Genomic DNA, 15,682 nt, shown 5'->3' with positions numbered 1-15,682 from the left:
GTTTGTATCAGATACATGACTGTGAATCTGAAATGCCATTTTCCTGAATATTTCCTTAAAATATTCAGTATTTCCTGTTGTTTTTTTAAATTGTTGTTGTTATTTGGTTTTGTTTGTCTTCTTGCTTGTGTGTTTGTTTTCTGAAAAAAAAAAAAATAAAATCCCACAACCCCCCAAGCCAGAAAAAACCCACAACTAGAAATGTGTTAGTACCAGGACTTTTTTTTTTCCCCTATTTGAGATTATATTCTCAGGAAAATTTAAATTCAATGGAAGAAGGTCCAGAGCTATATTATATTCATATCTATTTTTTAGAAATTACTTGTATGATCTCAGTGGACCATGTAGTGGAACCTTACAGACCAATTAAACATTTTTATAACCTAGTTAGAATTTTGCTATAAATATTTTAAATTGTGATTTTTTTAAAACACTGAATGGTGCATGTTCATGAGGAAAAGAGAATTCAGTAACCCTGTCTGTATCAGGATCTGTATCTCTAATATAAATCTATCAGGTTTTTCAAAGTCTTGTGTTACATTATCTGGATCAGATAAAGCAGGCACTGTCTGAAACCATTTCCTTTGCTGTCAAAAATCAATGAAGGGCTTGGTTTTGAGAAGTATAATCAAGATTTTTGAAAGAATAATCTGAGATCCCAGAACTGGCACCCTTAGATCTTATACATGTATCTAACAAAGACTTGATTGGTCATTTTCATGTGCCTGATCTCTCTAAAAACATGAAAATTCTTCATGTATTGCACTTGCTTAGCTATCTGTGGTGCTATGGACAGCCATAATTTTGCTATTCTTGTTATTAAAAATGAAATCTCTTCGTAAAAGGCTACACTATATTGAAAAAATGGGTTATACAATGGCAGATTAAATTAAATGCTGATAAAAGTAAAACAACTAACATGGGAGAAAAGCATTTCCAGCTTTATATACATGGGGGGGATAGTCTTTGATTATTACTGTTCAAGAGAGAGGTAAGTTCATCATGCTAGAGTTGTGATAGGTAGCTCTGTGAGGGCATCTGTTGAGTGCTGGGTAATGGTAATATTGTATAAAATATTAAGAGATTATTAGGAAAGAAATAGGAATCAACCATTGTTAAAAACATCATGCAGTTTCATCTTCGGTTCTTGTTTGCCTTTCTGACCCCCTTAGCTAAAATTCACACAGAAGAACCAGATACATCATACAATAAAGACAAGAATGACAATAAAAGATCTAATGAGAGAGATTAGGGGTTTTCAGCTACAAAAACAAATAATTGAAGGGGAATATGGTAGATACTAGTAAAATCTTGGGAGGCAGATGGAAAGGGAATAGTAGCTGATTGCTGCAAAAAGGAAGGCCATGAAATTAAGGTACAAGGTGAAAGGCTTAAAGCAAAGGCAATACATTTCAAAAAAGTTGAATTTGTCAATGAAAATTTTTGTCACTGTATGTTGTAGAAGCTAAGTTCTACCTTGTTTAAAAAGAAATTAAATAAACTTGTGGAAGAGAAATCAATCATGGGCTTTTATAAAAAAAGAATATTACCTCTAGTGCAGGAAGTTTCTCTCACAAATTGCTAGAAGATAGAAGAATTGCTGTATAATTGTTCCATTTTAATACTCTTCCCTGGGCACTTGCTATCTGCTTTTTCTGGAAACAGGATACCACACTGTCTGTGCTTTGGCCTGTCATGACTGTACTTAAGATCTGCCCTGAAAATAGCAAGCTTTCCCATTGAGTATTTTCCAGTGAAACTGAAATGTGACAATAATTACCATGGAAATAACTCTTGGTCCACAGAGTTATCAGGGTTCTAAATATTACCTGCCAAGTGCTTTTATGTGCTATGTAATTAACAGTTTGTCTATGCTTACCTATGTACAAACACGTGTTTATACACAAATGTATGCCCACATAAGTGCAAATGCACCTGCATACATAACGTTATTGTCATTCGTTTAATTTATAATGGTATTAAACATTTGTGCCTCTTTGGCAACATTTATGAAGATGTGCTTAAAATTACAATTCAGTTAGTTCCATTGACTTCAAATAAGCTTTCATATTTTGGTGAAGTAGGTTATGAGAGGATGCATTGGACATTATTATTACTAAAGTATGTGTGTCACTGTTGGTCAGCATTTCAGTATCTTCTTACTACTCTTAATTCCTTCTCTTAGAAGTTAAAAGATATCAGATGATTTTTCAGTTGGAATTTTACAGGCATTTCTAAGTAACCATGATTTTTTGCCTGTATTGTCTGTGCAGTGTTCTTTAGTCTTGGTCAATTTTATAAGCTGTATCAGCAAACTCTTACTCATGTAGTGTTCATCATTGACTTTGCTGCTCAGTCAGTGAAAGTCTGGAGAACAGGGCCCTACATGTCCCTGTATCACAGCTGTCTAACCACATGTCCTATAAAATCCTGTAGCTCCTGTGTGAGCACAGTCTGGGAGTGTCATTGCTGTGAGATAATACACAGATGAGGGCTTCTGGTAGCAATGGTCCTGGTGCTGAATTAAAACTATCAAGAAGTATTTAGAAGAGTTTTCTGCAATGAGTAGAATCTGTTTGAAAGGATCACTTCAAAAGATATTTTCATAATTTAAAAATTTGTTTAAATTATTTTATATACCTAGGAGAATATGGTAGAATGAAAACTAAAAGGAAAACATGCAACAGTACTGGATTTTAATCTCCTGGACTTTTTTGTTCCTCCAGTTTATTTGAATTCTATGTTGCAGATCAAAATACTATTCTGAATCTACAAAATCAGTTTCACTGCAACACGCAACAAAAAAAACCCCATATGAAATGCCTGATGTAGGGAATGTATTTTAGGAAATTTTATTTCAAGAAAAATCTTAGAATACAAAGCTTCAGGAAGCATCTTCCATTAAACTCAGCTGTATTCTCACACTTGTCAAAGGTGTATTGTCCTAGAAATGTTTTATTAATAGATTTGCATTTCTTTAATTAATGGCAAGAAGGTTAAATCTTTGCATTTTTCTTCTGTTTAGACAGGATTCATATACCTTGCACTTTTTGTAACAGTATGGTCCTTCAGACATAATGGGAAGAGGCAAGCACTTCTGTGCAGTCATTACTGAATGAAACCAAGCTTTAGATCTGCAGTTGTCTGGATGGAGCAAGTCACTTGAAAATTGTTGCTTTTAGGTTTTCTTACGTAATTTGTTACAATATCAGAGAACTGGATAGCAATATAATGCATGGTTATGCTGATAACCATGTCACTGCATAGCATGCCCTGATCCAGTGGTGGATCAGAGATGGTGGATAGAGTAGAGAGTTCTGAAAGCCCTCATTCACAAGTCTGCTCCATATTTGTACAAGATGATACCATCATATTCATTTAACCAAACTGCCTGTGTAAGTCATGGAACTTTTATTCCACCCATCACTGAAATCCATAATTTTATTGCCAAGCCCATAACATCTTTTAGAAGATACAGCCACGTGATAGACTAAAATAGCTGCATATTTACACTGGGTAAAACTAAAGATACTAAACCTTTTTTTTGAGTGGTGGAACAGATGTTGGCTGGATCCAATACTGGAATCCCCAGGGAAAAATGTAATCTCTGAAATAAGTGTGCATCTGCCTGCTGCTGCTTCTGCTATGATAGATAGTTACAGGAAATACACTGACTCAGCAATGATACAATGAATCTCACTCCCTGCTACTTCCTTCTATTTAGAATTGGTAGATAGATGCTCTGATTAAAACCTACTGTCTAGATACAAACTATAACGCTGATTAAATGGATTGTTTTGCCAAGGGAGATGTAACTGAATTGCCCATTTTTCATTCAAATGTTCAAGTTTAGAGAAGTAGCTTCCAGCTCTAAATATATTGAATCACCATTAAGCCATTGAAGATGGTAGGAGCACAAATACACACTTCTTATTAGATGAGGAGAGTTGGTTGTCTGATAATACGAACAATTAAATGGTGTTTATTTAGATACTTTTAAAATTAGATTCCATATAACAAGGTGTTGATTAAACTCACAACAAAAAGAATTAAACATTAACCCATGCTGAAGTTTGTAGAGGTCTGGTAAGGTCCTGCTGTACAAATACTGTGCACAAATAATTGATTAAAAAAGAAAAGGCAGAGATAGTCACCAGAAATCAGTCTCACCACAGTTATTACTTGTTCACAGTTGATGAGAAGCCCCTTCCTGTAGGATTCAGTAATCAAATCCTGTTCATTCAACTCTGTAAAATGATCACAATGTAAAAGCATAGCAAAAAGGTTTGATAACAGAAGAAAATGCAGATAAAATTCAAGAGTGCTGTGTTTTGCTAAGTGGAATATATTTTGTATGATAAATTGCTTTGCAAACATAATAAAATATTTAAATTTTCATTTGTAGCACTGTTTATTTAAGCTTGTATTAATTTTGAGTTTCTTTAAAACAGAATTTCTTGTTAACAGCTTACAATATATTAAAAGATAATTAAACAGATGTATTTGTGTTTATTAGTCATGAGGTTTTAATGTAACTCTCCAGATTTATAACAGCTTTAAAATGGTTTCATAGAGTTTTGAGGCTAAAAGAAATGGTTATAGTTACCTAGTTCAACCACGGATCATTTCCCATGGTTATTCTTCATTGACTGATGACTTGTGGCTGAACTACAGTAAATTTAATAGAAAGACAGTAGTAGCAGAATACAAATAATTTGCACATTGCAAATTTCATTTAATCTTTAAGCACCTTATATGGTTTTCACATGCCTGAATATTTCCATTGTGTCTACTGATGAATATCTGAAGTCACAGGAATTCAAGGCTTACTTCATAATTTGTTGTTTTGCTGTGTATAGAAGTTCCAGTTCTTAGCATAGAGTAGTAAAGCACTTGCTCAACTGGAAAGAAATCAATTAAAAATTTGTAACAAACCCCCTTTATGTGTGTTGATTCTGGTCCCACACACTCACTCTCCTCAAAATACTGCCACCATTAAGCCATTTAAATGGCTGGTGTGTCTTCCCACATTTCATATGAGATTTGAATGAATGGGGAGACTACCTGAAAGAAAATCTTTCTTAAAATAGCATAATATGAAAAAATGAACATTCCTTCCTCACACTTCAGAATTTAGTATGGTTGTCTTTGTCAAAGATACAGAGAATGCAGAAAATGGAATTCCTCTTGGCAAGATTTTGGTAGGAAATAATTTCATTAAAATCAAACTTCTTAAACTAATGAAATACTACCTACAATGAAGAGAAGATAGAACAGTTGTACAAAGTCGTATTCTCTTCGGGGATGGACTTGTAAAAAAATAATCACAATCATGAGAACAAGCTATTGCTCTTTATATAACTGAGGAAAAGTAAAATTTCATGTGGCCTCAGAACTAATGAGTGACATTGCCATGTTATGCCTGAATTTGAGTGTATAGTCTTGAGTCATGGATAATTGATGGGGTGTTTCTTGGTCTTTCTACTTTCCAACCCCCCAAAACGTTATTAGTATTACTAGATATATCTGATGCCATCAATGTTTGTAGCTGTTACCATGAAACATGGATGAATGTACTCAGTGTTATGAACGATATTCCCAGTAGAGATGAGATACATGAAATAACACTGGGGACAAATTATTCTGGACTAATTTTTAGGTTTCGATACTGTTTTTTGACTGTTAAGAAGGGTTAGAAGTTAAGGATAAGTTATGTTCATGTCAGAAGGTGAGTATTAATCTGTACATTGGTATCATGTCCTCTAATTCTGGCTTAAAGATATGGAATGAGACTCCAAGGGGCAGTAAGGGTTCTCTTTCCTAAGTTCAGGCCTCTGTTCCTTGGCCTGAAAGATAATGATTGCAGTCTCAAAGCTTTTTCAGGTGTGTGTCCATGTGTTTGTGGTAAGAGCTTTACAGAAAAATACATCTGCAAAAAGTTACATTAAGTAGGAAAAGCCCAATACAAAATGACCATTACTAGTTAGACAGTAAGCTACAGCGGTGAGGAGAGAGAATGTTACCTGCATCTTCAAAAAGGAATTTGCCATTTCTGCTTTAGTAAAAAGCCATGAAGTGTTGTGATGCAACAGAAATAATTCCTTTCTCCTCTGCCACAGGCAGTGAAAAGAGAAGTGTCACTAAGTAATGCTTTTTGTGTAGCCTTCTGATCTTAGTGCTGTAGATGTATACTGAGCTGTGAAATATTTTTTCTATTTATTGCTTAAAGCACAGCCCATTGCAAATTTTATTTCCTTCTGCAGTAATTTTAAGTGAATAAATGCGGAGATCCCAGCACATTTTCCACTGGTAGCTGTTTATCACCATATTACATTCTGCTGTTTTGGCTGCTCATAATGATTGTCATTTGCTTTCTTTTGATCAGGCAGCTAATTAACGGGGCTTTCCATAAATACTTACTTCACATATAATTCACAGGTTGTATGTGAAATCCAACTCATGCCAAAGGTAAATCTTAAAACTGTAAATGCTTCAGGGCTTAACTGTAAACTCAGCAACAGAGCTTAGCACACAGTGTGTGCTAATCCCACTCTGATTGGAAGCTGTAAATTTTCGTTTCAGCACCACTGGGTCAGTCTGAGTTCAGTTACGCTGCAGAATGAAGCAGTTTACATGTTACATTACCACTGCATGCTAACTCATTCTTTCAGTACTGAGGAACTGATTACCAGATGTTACTTGTGGAGGGAGAATCTGGATGAATATGAAAGTCCTGTTCCACTGACAAGGTAGAAATACCCTTTTGGGAAGTATTGAAACAACTAAATAATGATGTATTTCATTTATTGGTAGATAGATACACACATACATTAGATATTAATATTGGTACTTTAATTTTAATATTAAATAATGATAATTATAATAAGACACTTCAAGAATTTTCGACTAGTAACATGCTTTTGAGGTAACTCTGAAATTCAAAAGCCTCCCAGGGTACATGCATATAACTACAAATAGATTTTAACTGGTGTTTGTGGTTGCAAAAAAGTGCCTATTAGATTTATTCCCAAAGAACCATTCTGCATTTCGGTGAAATGATCTGTATCAAACTTTAAAATTCATGCAGGAAAACCACATCACTTTCTCAGACTAAAAATGCACCCAGACTGGTGATTCATCATTTTCTTTTGTGTCTTCGTCATCATATCTCATAACACTAATATGCAAACTTGTGCACTGCTGAGAGGGTTTAGTAAATTTTATTTTTCAGTGATTTATGACTGTTGCTCTTTTTTCACACAATTCTGCAGAAGAAAAATCCTGCCTTCCTTCAATGTTATTTAGATCGTGTCTTTAGTATCAGCGTTAACAAGTTCATTAGTGAACAGGAACTTAAGGCTGAGCTCAGAGGGAGCTGAGCAGGAGACTGAAGTCTACCTGGAGGCTGTTGCTAGCAGTGTATCCCTGGGGCAATAATGGGCTTTGCACTGATGAATGTTGTCTTTAGTGGTTTTGATTAAGAGGCAGAGTGTACACCTGGCAGGCTTGCTGATGACACCAAACTCTGAGTGGCTCTTACAGCAGTGTTTTGTCCTGCCATACAGAGGGACCTCAGCAGACTGGAGATACAGACTAATAGAAACCTCAGGAGGTTCAAGACAAGGAAATGCAAACTCTTGCACCTGCATAGGAATAACCCCACACATCAGTACACACTGGATAGTAACTTTGCAGAAAAAGATCTGGGGATCCTGGTAGGCATCAAGATGAACATGCACCAGCAATATGTCCTTGCAGTAAAGAAGGTTAAGGGTATTTTTGGCTCCATTAGAGGGTGTGTTACCAGCAGGTTGAGGGAAATGGTCCTTCCTGTCTACTCTGCACCAGTGAGGCCACATCTGTGCCGCTTTGTCAGCAGTATATCTAAAAATCTGAAGGAATGGTGTAAAGAGGAAGTCAGGCTCTCTTCAGTGGTGCCCAATGACAAGATAAGAAAGAATGGACACAAACAGGAGCTCAGAAGACAGGAGATTTTATTTGAATGTGTTGGTGACTGAGTACTGGAATAAGTTACCCAGGTAGGCTGTGGAGTCTCCCTCCTTTGAGATACTCAAAAGCCATCTGGATGTGGTCCTGGGTAACTTGCTGCCCGTGCTTGAATGGGGGAGGTTGGACAGGATGATCTCCAGAGGTTTCTTCCAACTTCAGTCATTGTGTGTGTAATCAAATAACTTTTAAAGTTAAATGTATTCAATTAAAATAACTAAGATAAAAGCCCTCACTGCTAAAGATGGGGGATACCTTTGATGAGTAATTATGTTGATTCACCAAATATTTTGGCAGAATAGTGGGTCAGGGGGGAATGTGTTCTGATTATTCATTGACTTTTATTTCTCTCTTTTTTTTTTTTTTTTTTTTTTTTTTTTTTTTTTTTTTTTTAATCTGGCATGACACTGTCCAGTAGCGAAGAAAGTCAGTATAGAAGTTATAGACAACAGAGCTTGGAATTACACCTGGGTTGGTGGAATTTAATCTCTGTGATTGTATCACACAGTTGAAGATTTGGTGCTTAAGGTATCAGGAAACATTTTTTAGCAAGATAAATATTTACAGAGCAATCTTCATTACTGCAAATATGACTAATGCCAGCCTAAAGCCATGTGTACCCTGGGTCTGGCTCATGACTATGGTTAAACTCCTGCTTGCTGCTCTTTGAACTATTTGAAGACAGCCAACCACACCCATTTTGATTAAAAATAAATACAGTAATGAAAAATATTTCCAGCTTTTCTGCGTTCTCTTTTGTCTCATATTTAGAAACTGGCAGAGACATACTGAAGAAGCTATACTACATGCAGAGAAATTATGCATAAATATAAACCTTCTTATTTTAATTCTTCCTGTCTGGTCCTTGGTTTAGGGTATCTGGAGGCCACATGCCAGAGGGAGGATTGACTTCCTGGAAATAACCCAACTTTGTAAAAAATAAAAATGCTCTGCAGAGAATGAAGAGCTGGCCTTCCAAAGTTTGGAATAATTTAATCAATTTAAAACCAACGCATGACCAGTGATAGTTACCATACACATCTATTACAGCAAATAGTAGGCAGCTGAAGTATTCTTATTCTGAACAGTGAATATAATTCTGAACAGTGAACTGAAATAATAACAAATCTGAAATTTGAAGGAGGAACATGTGGGTAGCTAAGTACTCTTAGATAGTAGCTGACTCATTGATATGAAGGGGTCCCCTTTAATAACATGAATTGCTTTTTAGTGATGAGCATCTATCATTTCATTAGAGCGAGCTATACTTCTGAAGATAAAAGAATCGTAGAACTCGTATCCTACTCTTAAGAGGGGGTAAAGACAGAAATATACCAGTTCTGACAGTTATATGTGACTAAATCTCAATTTTTTTGTGAGTGCTACCTTAGACTTGCAGGAAAAACCATCAAGTTTAGCTATTGCTTGTGAAATAATACGAAGACCTTTCAAGTTAAATTAAAATGCAAAAAGCATCAATTTATACAAGCACAAAAATAGATGGAACAGTTTCATTATTTTGATATACTACCAGAAAAAGTTTGTCATCTAACAGCTATTGCAAGTCCTTCTCAGATATATTTTCTTTCACAGTTATGGGACAGAATGAAAATTTGTAAGAAAAATCTAATTCAAATCACTTTCTAAGAGATTCTATTAAAATAATAATAGACAAACAAGCAAATATTATAACTCGAAGTTTAGTAATCAAACTGAACCCATAACCAGCTATGAATGAATCTGTTAACCTTCAATCAGTAGAGAAAATGTGAAAACAAATTATGAAATGATGCAAAAAAAGTTGATTCTTTAGGCATGTGTCAGAACTGTAAGGGAATATTTTATTTTCTTTCATCTTAGACCCTAAAAAGATACTTAGTTTTATAACAGGAGTCTTTGTGTAACCGGTGAGGGAGACAGCTATCAGTTCTGCTCTGAAAGAAATTACGAAGATAGTTTACATGGTATATGTGGTAAAAACTATCTAGTGAAGTTTCTGAGAGGTGCAGGGATTATATAGGTTTCTTTATGGCCCATAACTTGAGTTTCTCCAAATCTCAGTGCTGTTGCACAGAACTCACAAAGGCTTAGGTAGAACAGACTGCTGAAAAGCTTTGTCTTCTGCAGCTTATAGGAGAATTTTTGAACTTGGCAGACCCATGATACATGATATTGTTTCTCCAAGTGTATGTGTGCATACACAGTCTATCTCTACATTCACATGCTGATAGGGACAGAATGCTTCCATCTCACAAAATAAGCAGTCATTATTTGGGGGTTCTTTGGGTTTTTTGTTTGTGCTTTTTTGTTGTCCTTTTAAAAAAATTATTATTTTTATCATGTTGCCATTTCCTCTGCATTGTTTCCTTCACGAACTTTGCTCTCTCAAGTATGTTCTTCCTAAAATTCAGCAAAATAACAGCTTCATTGGATACAGTAGGAGTTCCAAAGGCAATGGTTGTTAACTGATACAGACAGTGACTGAAAGTTTTCGCTCTTTACTCCTGCAGAGGACCATAAACAGAATGTGGAGGCACTTGTCTGTAGTGTTATGGGTAAGCTGAGACACCAGAAACTGCTTATACGTGTTTGTGACTTCCTGAGGGGGCATGGTGGGGTATTCTATTTAATTTTTTTTTGAAGACAGCCAGCCAGCAAACATAAGAAAATGTCATATGGCCCAGTCTTTCCAAAGTGTGCAGGCTTCAGATCTCTTGTCCAACTTGCATAGCTGCAGCTTCCTACTAAACCTGCAAATTCAGGTGATGCACCTGTCTGTCTGGTACTCTAGAAATACATCAAGATCAGCTTGATGCTCACTAGGAATAGTAGCTCTCTATTTGATATATTTATCATAGGGGCAAAACCTTAAAAAATAGTCAGTGGCATCACTAGTACCTACATGTCTTTTAAAGAGTCTTTAAAATCCATGACATATACTTCCTGACAAGAAATGTAGGAAGTAGCATGTGGCCCACATTAGAACAGATTTTATTAACTACTTCACTGGCTTTTAACCTAGAGATGCAGGACTGCTTTATCTTTTTATCAAAATTAATTAAATTATAAAAATTCAGCTTTCTTGTTGTTTTATGTTCTTTTTTATTACTTTCCTATTTTTTCAAATGATAATTGGACAGTCTTTAGTATCTTCTTTTCTCACTGTATGTTGGCAGATTTCAGACATGATTGCACCTCATGTTTTAAACACAATAATCACAAAATAAGAACAAATTCAAGAAGGAATTTGCCTTCCTATGAGCTAGTTCCAGATGAAAATCTAGCGTACTAATCAAGTTCTTCATGTCCTCTGGGAACTTACATAAGGAAACAACTTTGTATACATTTAAAATATCTTTCACACACATTGATTTAGAGAGTATGAGACCAAGCTGTATATCTGTAACTACTGCATGAAAGCAATAGGGAGAGTATCTTACCAAGCTGGGAAGAAACCCAATCATTTTAAATACCAAAGTACTTTTTAATAAACCCCTTGAGACTTTTTTATCATGTGTTGAACTCTGTGATCTAGGCTGCTATCTTGCTTCTTACTTTCATGCTTAAAATGGAATACAATCAATAAAAAACCTAATTCCAAGCCCATTTCTTTTCATCATCACTAAACAGCTCAGCTGTAATTCATTGTCATATCCATCTCATGTTCCATACCTGCACACCTTTAGTGATTGCTCTCCTCTTAAGCTTTTGTGAAAAGTAAAGGTTAGAGACTGTACTGGAAATGAATAAGGGCTAATGATTTTTCAGGTTTTCATATATTCCATACTTACAACTCATTCAGGTAAAAACCCTGTTATTTGCATCATGCCCTCAAAGAACTATTTCTTTCTTCAAAGTAAAAGGGTTGCATACAAACACCTATTGAACTCAGCGACCACTGAGTTTCCCTGAAGAAAAGCTGCACTTGGAACTCGACAGACATAGACATTAAAATAATAATAAAAACCAGGCTCTTGCAATAAATAGTTTTCATTAGCACATCAAAGGACTACACTCTTCTTCCCTTGTTTAGAGTCTGACAGACAAGCAAAATGTCAGGAGATATGCCTTCTGCTTCACTTGTGTGGGTTGTTTAGTATAATCTTCCTTGGTTCCTGTCTATTAGAATTGCCTCATAGGGGTTAATTAAATTTTATAAAAGGAAGTGAGATTTTTGGGTGGAATTCATGGTGGAAGTGAATATTATCAGTACTACTTTTTGGAATGTTGAAAATAAAATCTCTCTATGTAGGTTTTATTCTTACCCTTTGCAGACAAAAATATTTTCCTCTTAGGTTTTTTTTTTTTTGATGCTCATTGTGTTGGAAACAGATCATGCAGAGTTATGTGGAATAAGCAAAATGTTGTGTTTCAGACTTAAGAATATTAATTGTGTCACTGATAGCGTTATCTAACACTTGCCTCATTAAATGAAAATAATTACTTTTATCTTCCCTTTCTAGGTGTTAAAGAATGTAGGGGAAGATAATGTGTGGAAATTTTCATAAGGCTCAGTGCAGCAGAGACATATAGAATGGCTACAGTGTAAAAAGGAAGTGTTAGGGTTAATCCATTGCCATTCATCTTTATTTTCTATTCCACTCCATTGCAACCACAAATATGAACTTGACAGATGTTAGTAAAAGGTTGGATGTAATCCAGGCTACAATGATTGCTGTGGATAGAAAGTTTAAAAGTTTTGGCTCAAGGCTGCAGGAAGGGGAGGGAAAAAAAATAAAAAGAAAAAGAAAAAAAGAGGAGAATTTGGTCTTGGTGACTGATGGAGAAAGCACAAATTAAAATGAACTGTAAAATTAAATTCATATAAGAAAGATAAGGTTTATATAGGTTCATGAAAATAAGGAACTGGAGAGCTTGAGATCTGTAGTTTGTTTCTATGACTTATAATGGTGATGAGAGAGAAATAATTTATTACTCATTTTACAGTGTGTGGTGGGTCTTTCTATGCTGGGATTGGTCAGCTAAAAATCACAACTATAGCATTAGTGTAATGGGCAAGCCTTCGCTTTAAGGGATAGAGTGCCAAAATTCATATGTAAAAATGAGTCAAGGGTTCAAGTTTCAAAAATCATATTTTAAAATCTGTGCTATGGCCCAGTATTTCAGTTTAAGTAAGTGTTTGTGATTGTCAGAATGAGAATATGAGCTTGGAACACAGCTCACCATCTCTTGCCAAGGTATGGATAAGCATATTTCTGTCTTTCACCTCCCCAGTGCCACTGATTTTTTTGGCTAAGGGCATGGAAAATATATCTACCTTAAGAATACAGGAGTGTCTTTGTAACAGTCAGTGTGTTCAGCAATCTGTAATAATGCTGTCTATTCACCAGACTCCTTTCTCACCTCTTACATGTTACAATGCTGAGTTCGATGAAACCTATGTGGTATTATAAGTATTACTGCCTAACTGGCCTAATCTCTGCAATTTAAAAGCTGTTTCTACTGAAATAATAATAGTTTTCTCACCCTTGCTAACACTGTATACTTGTTTTGTTCAGGAAGGCATGAAAACCTTGGACTTTGGCCAAAAAATGTTCCTATTGTTTTTGCTGAAGTAAAGAGTTGGCAGAAAACAGCTTTTTATTTTAACTCAGTCTGCACTGCTCTGCAACAAAATGCAGTCTAGGCCTCTTTACAGATAATATTCCAGGAATGAGAAACTACAACCAGAAGAGACTTACATGGTTGTGATGAGCTCCTGAATCTTGGCTCTTTCCCACTTATTCTTGGCTATTTTTCCAGTAGTAATGCATCATTTTCTTATCTGCTCTCATATACCTGTTACTTAAAAGTCTCTCATTTTTAAGGGTGTATAGACCCAAAATCCAGAACTTCCTTTTTTGTGTCAAGGTCTTGATTTTGTCTAAGGCATTTCTTTTGCTGGAAAGAAAGCAACTGAAGTTGTTCTGCACACTGCTTAGTTATCCAGGAGGGTAACATCTTTTGTGACCAGTAGGTATTTTTAGAAGAGACAGAATGTTCCTTCAGTAGAGCTTGCAGAATTTTTTCCAAAAGAATGATGCCTGTTTGATGGAACAAAATTGTTCCTCGGGAATGTTCATTCTGTTGTAGCTATCAACAGAAACTGGGCAGTGAGCTGAACTTTTGTTTTCTTTCCAGGTTTTGTAATCCACCAACTTGTCAACAGCCCTGTGACCTCTTTTCTAGGCTGTCTGGGCTCTTCACCTGGCAAGCTCTCAAGCTCTTCAGTATCCCAGTTCAAAACTTGATGGGCAGCCAGCTCTTTCTCTGGCTGCTTGCATGCATCAGAGCTTGCTCCTGGCTCTCCCAAGATTCCAGGAGTCTTGCTAACTACTTCCTTCTATTTAGCCCCTCAAATACCAGTTCCACAGACTGCTTTGGTCCTCATCTGGGGCTTCTGAAGTGTGGTTACTGTGACTGACCTATTGACCATCTAGCTAGCTTCCTGATGGATAAGCATCAGAAATCCAGCTGGCTTGCTATCCTGAACTTGCTTCCTAGCTGGTTAGCTGTGTAGCTCCTGTATGTATTCTCTGGAAGGCTTAGCACTGCCAGCAACTGGTTTCTGCTTCTGATCTGCTCAGTGGTGCAGACCCTGGGTATTTTTCAGGTTTTCCCGTCACATAGCAGGTTTTTTAAAATTTTATTTTATATAATTATTAAATACAATAATTCTTTAGATAAATACTTGCATGGTTTTCAGGAAAAAACCCAAAACCCTAGGACTTTGGCTACCTGTGTTCTTCAGTGAACAGGAGTTTTTTTACAGGAACACGGTAAATTTAAAAAACTTATTGCATCTCTCCTTGTTTGCTAACTGGCATATCTTGCCTTGTTATTAAAATGTCTTTCTCCCATGTGTTTCCAGAAAGAATGGAATGAATTAGAGAAGGTGGCTAACTTTTCAGGAATAACACACAATATACCAATTAAACAAACATTTACCTCTTAAAAATACTCTCCTGTTATTTATAAGTTTTATCAATATATGTGCTAAAATTAAAGTGAAATACTATGAAATTATATTTAGGATAATGGAATTTTATTTAAAATATCTTACAACTAAGAATATGATCTAGCAACATTTCAAAAAGTTATCTTGCTATGTCTTGCCTGTGTAGGTAGAAGCAAACTATTATTTAGGAACATATAAAGCTCACTTAGGACATCACTATTTAGGCAGTTTTGATTTTAAATTTTCTCTATTTTTCATTTCTTTAACTTCTTTCTACAACAGATGCTATCATTTACTTAATTCATGTCTTTTTATTATATTTTACTCACTCTTACTCTTCTTATGCCACTTGCCAAGTATGGCAAACTTGAGCATCCCATGCACAAGTTGGTCAACCAAAGCAAGACTGCAACTGAAGTTTCTGATTTGTTTAAAATGGTAGGTTTTTTTTTTAAAAAACCACCTCCACCAAAAAATGGAGAAAAAGACTCCACCATTTTTTTTCCTATTACGTCGTTTCAACACTCTGAAATTAATACCACTGATAATCTCCTAGTAGTTGTCCTTGCTGCATAGAGTAGTAGGTGGTACTTTATTCTGGCTACAGCTGGGCATTCCCATTACCTATTCTGCTGACAAATGGTGCTTTGCACAATCTGAAATTTAAGTAAACCATAGATACTGGTAAACACATGAAAAATTTTATGAAAAGGGTAG

Source organism: Calypte anna, chromosome 7 (assembly GCF_003957555.1).
Source record: "Calypte anna isolate BGI_N300 chromosome 7, bCalAnn1_v1.p, whole genome shotgun sequence".
NCBI classification, from domain to species: Eukaryota; Metazoa; Chordata; class Aves; order Apodiformes; family Trochilidae; genus Calypte; species Calypte anna.
Note: the sequence above shows the minus strand (reverse complement) of the source record.